The following is a 4,698-nucleotide window of genomic DNA, read 5'->3' as shown; positions in this document are numbered from 1 at the left end:
CCCATGCGCCCCCGCTTATTTTTGTTTTCGTCCCCCCCCCCCCATCATGTTCGGCATCTTTGTTTTGAGTTATCTGAACCCCTTTTACACTAATTGTAATAGATTTGAGAACGGTTCACTAACCCCCACACATCATTTTTTGTCACCTTCTCTTGTCTCCACCTAACTGGGCTCATCACAATCATCACGCATCCTTCCCTTCCCTTCCCATCCCATCCTTTCGCCAGATTCTGATAAAAAATTTTCAGTATTGCCTCTAATTTCCAAAATCCCAAAACATCAGCCAAGAGAAGGAGGGAAAAAGGCAACAAATAGAAGAGGTTAAGACTTGACTCTTTGACCCCAAAAGTCACTTTTCAGAAGACTTCCACCTAAAATCCAAATTTATAAAGTCTTCTTTTAATATCAAGAATTGACTCGAACAAAGAGAGAACATAAAAAAATACACAAAAATACACCTTCTGTGCACATGTATAGCGAGAGAGATAGAGAAAAAATACTTTAATTGAAGTGAGTAAAAATTGTACGAGTGGACAATGATGGTGATGGCCAAGCATAGTGAGTGGTTTCATTTCAACCCAACAAAACATCAAATCATATGGAATATTTGATTGTCTCATTAAATTAAATAGTCCAACTACAAGAAGCTTGTTTCAGTCCATATCTGAATAGGGTGGGCTTGAAAACCTTTTGCTCGCTCCTATTAGATGTGACACCCTTCGATTACTTCAAATAGAGCTCTTCCTCAATGTAATCATTAGGAAAATCATTTTCACATCCATTTGTTATATCTCATAATCATAATATGCGAATACAACAAATAAAATCCTAAATCAGCAAAGCTACTCGAGAAAAAGGTTTCTTTCTTTGCTTTTGAGTATAACCTTTTGCTACCAAGATTGCCTTATAGGTCATGATCTCTCCATCTACCTAAATTTATGCTTATAGACCCATTTACATCAAATAGGTGTAACTCTTGAAGGAGAGTCTACCAAGGTCCATTTGTTGTTTGTGTACATAGAATCTGTTTCAAATGGCATTGCCTTTATCCATTTAGATAAGTCAATATCAAATATCGCCCCTTTGTAGCACAATCATTATCCGCAAGAGGTTCTCTTGCTATTCTATAATAGAAAGTCGTAGTGCCTCTCAAATTGTTTCCAAATTCTTTTGGATCTGAGGAAGATGTGTATCACTAGAAATGATAGGGTTTTGTGTCGCTACAAGTGGTGGAACAACTTGTGGTTTTTGAACCTCTTCACATTCTATGATTTCTCCTTTTTATATGATAAAAACCCTTTTCCAAGAAGGTGGTATTCCTAGAAATAATCACCCTTGTTCTTTAGATTCATAGAAATAATATCTCAGGTTTCCTTTGATATCCCACAAATTTACATAAAATAGATTTGGTATCCAATTTATCTCCCACTAACTACTTTGCATCCCATACTCTGAGCTAATGATATGAGGGAATTTCGGCACACCTCATCTCATATGGTGTCTTGGTCATTACTCTGCTAGGAGTATGATTTAGCATGTAATTTTTGTAGAACACAACCTTAGAAGGAAGACAGAACATCAGTGGAACTCACCATATATAACCATGTTTCGCAAAGTTTTATTCCTTCTCTCAGCTACACCATTTAATTGAGGTATGCCTGGAGGAGTCCATTATGAGAGAATCATATTCTCTTTTAGATAATCAAGAAATTCATAGCTTATGTATTCACCATATTGATCAGATTTGATTGTTTTTATATGTATGCCCATTTGATTCTCTACTTCATTTTTAAACTCTTTAAATTTCTCAAAGACTTCAAATTTGTATTCCATTAAATATATCCATACCTAGAGAAAATCATTAGTAAAAGTTATCAAATAGGAATACCCTCCTCGAGCTTGGATACTCAAAGGACCACACACATCTTAGTAGACTAGTTCCAATAGGTCTGTGGCACGAGGGACATTTTCATCAAACGTAACTTTGATCATTTTTCCTTTAAAATATGATTTACAACTAGTCAATTCCTCCAAAAAGACAATATCGAGTAACTTATTTGTGACTAACTTATGGATACTCTTAATGCAAATATGTTTAAATCGTGCATGCCATAGTTGTGTGTTTATTTGATTATAAATTTTTCTTTTGTTACTTTCTTGCATTTGGAGCATGGAGATGTTAGGAGTTATAGTAAATAAATTATTTGTCAATGTACCTTTGCAAAAGTAAGAACCTTTCTTATATATGGAACAATTTTCATCATTAATAGAAAAAGAAAATCCCTTTTGATCCAAAGTGAAAATTGAGATTATATTCTTAATTAAATTCGGTGCATAAAGACAGCTATTTAAAACTAAACCTCTATTTCTCCTACCACAAAGTTAATCGTTCCTATGGCTAGAGTAACAACAGTTGCACCATTTTCAAGCCTAAGGATCGTGCTCCCTTTACTTAGCTCATTGTTTCTTGCAATCCCCTACATGTCATTATATAAGTGAGCTCCACAATTGGTATTTAATACCTAAGAAGTATAGTTAACTGATAAGTGAACTCCAACAAAGAACATACCAGAACTATTCCGGCAATGTGCAAGATACTTCTTGCAATTCCTCTTTGAATGCCCAAGTTTGCCATATAGTAACACTTGTCTTGTGACTTTGATTTCTTACCCCCACCTTGGATGCCCTTCTTCTTGTTAATCTTATGTGAATGTTTCCCTTACTTCCTTTTCTCTTTTTCGGCTTTAAGACCTTAGGGGTTGAAGACCAACCACCCAAGCGAACAAGCTTCTCATTTTTAAAGGTGGACTCTATCATTTTCAACATGTTCACAAATGCTTAGAGACTAACTTCCATCCTTTGTATGTTGAAGTTAATGACAAAGTTGTCAAATGAACTTGGCAACAATTGCATGATCAAATCCAAGGCTAGATTGGTATCTAAAATGATGTCTAGGCTCTCAAGTTTTTCGATAAGGTCTATCATTTTCAATTTATGTTGTTAGATCGAAGAGCCTTCCGCCATACGGGTTTGTTTAATCTCTTTAGAGAGTTGATATCTTGTCACCCTTGAATGCTCCAGTAAATATCTCTTGTGAGTGGTGGTGGATATTAGTTGCATTGCACGTATGCGCATGTTGTTTTTTGAGCTCTTTAGACATAGATGCTAACATGTAGCATCCACATTAGAGATCATCATTAATTTGCTTGTGATATTCGCTAAGCTCTTCATCTGAACCATCCTCAGGGGGATTAGTCTCTAGCGTGAGATCTAGAAAAGAAGTCATTTTTTCACTTTTAAGGAGTTTTTCAAAATTTGAAGCCAATTGACATAGTTAGGGTCCGTGAGTTTATGTGTGTCAAAAACTGATGCAAATGAATTTTTCAGCATTTTTAAAAATTATCGACAAGAGACAAATAGCAAAGTATGAGCATTCATTTGTATTTTCACATTTCATTTATAAAACAAGTTTTTATTTAATAAATGTCTCCTGCTATTTTATCAAAGTTCTACCTCTTATAGAAGACCAAGAGATCAAATTTCTTAGTGGGCTTGAATTTGGATGAAACCCATCACATGCCCAGGTGGCTAAGTACACGTTTATAGATCTCAAAGGTAAGAAACTTTTGTCAATTCCATCAATATGAGCTCCTCAAGGTCTAATCTCCTGTTGGATTGTAAACAAATGAGTGGAAGTGCTTTTGGCTTTCTTTTTGTTGGCAAAATTTTTTTCTCAAAAGCTGGTTGTATGAGACAACCATTGCTGGGATCAGGGGACAACCTATTCCTGTGCTCGTCCATATAATGTAGTAATAAAGATCTGATAGTTAAGAGCATCTGACAATCTGTAGAGTTGCATGATATTCTCGAAGGCTTTCAAGTGCTCTTTCGGGTCTTTATCACTTTCATACCATGATAAATTCAAGATTTTGACTCCAGTAGCCAAAGTTTCTGTCAATATTTCTTGTATAAAAGGCGATCCTCTCCTCACAACAACATTTTCTGGAGCAACAAGCGAAAGCCTTAAAATTTCAATCCTACAGCTGATGCGGTCAACTTGCTCGTTCATCTTTCTGATTTCATTCACCCTTCTCTATTCTTTATCACCTTGGATGACCATTCAATTGTTTACATCCTAGGAAAGGGCTCGTTGAACCCTTTTGCTGACCATCTCATGAGGAACTGGTTGTGCTCATTCTTCATTCGATAGGAAAAGCTCTCTTCTCAAACAAGGACTCATAGGCGGAAGCTCAGGGACATATGACTCCTTCATGCTCCTCACTTCTACCGGCAGTGGCAACATGCCTTTATCCTCCATGCATTCTTCAAATGTCCTCTTCAGATTAGCCCTCGACACAATAATCTTCTCAAGCATCTCTGACAGGTTAGCTAGGTGAGCACCTGAGGGTCCAACAACAATTTGCTTCCCATACCCCATTTTGGGGTTATTGGGATTCTCATTCATATTCTTTATATTGAAAAGGAATTGAAGAATTTTCCCATAAAAGGGCGCTAATTTTGTTTCTATAGCAACGATAAGGTATCTAGACTATTATAGTGAGTGTTTAAGGTCTCGGCTACTCCTAATACTCCAAAATATCTCTCACAAGTGTTTCGAATCCTGCAAATTAAGACCGCATTAGGGCCAAGTTAGGGGAAATTTCAGTAATGGAATCTCTGATGCTCAAGTTAGTCTCA

This window comes from Sesamum indicum, linkage group LG15 (genome assembly GCF_000512975.1).
Source record: "Sesamum indicum cultivar Zhongzhi No. 13 linkage group LG15, S_indicum_v1.0, whole genome shotgun sequence".
NCBI classification, from domain to species: domain Eukaryota; kingdom Viridiplantae; phylum Streptophyta; class Magnoliopsida; order Lamiales; family Pedaliaceae; genus Sesamum; species Sesamum indicum.
Note: the sequence above shows the minus strand (reverse complement) of the source record.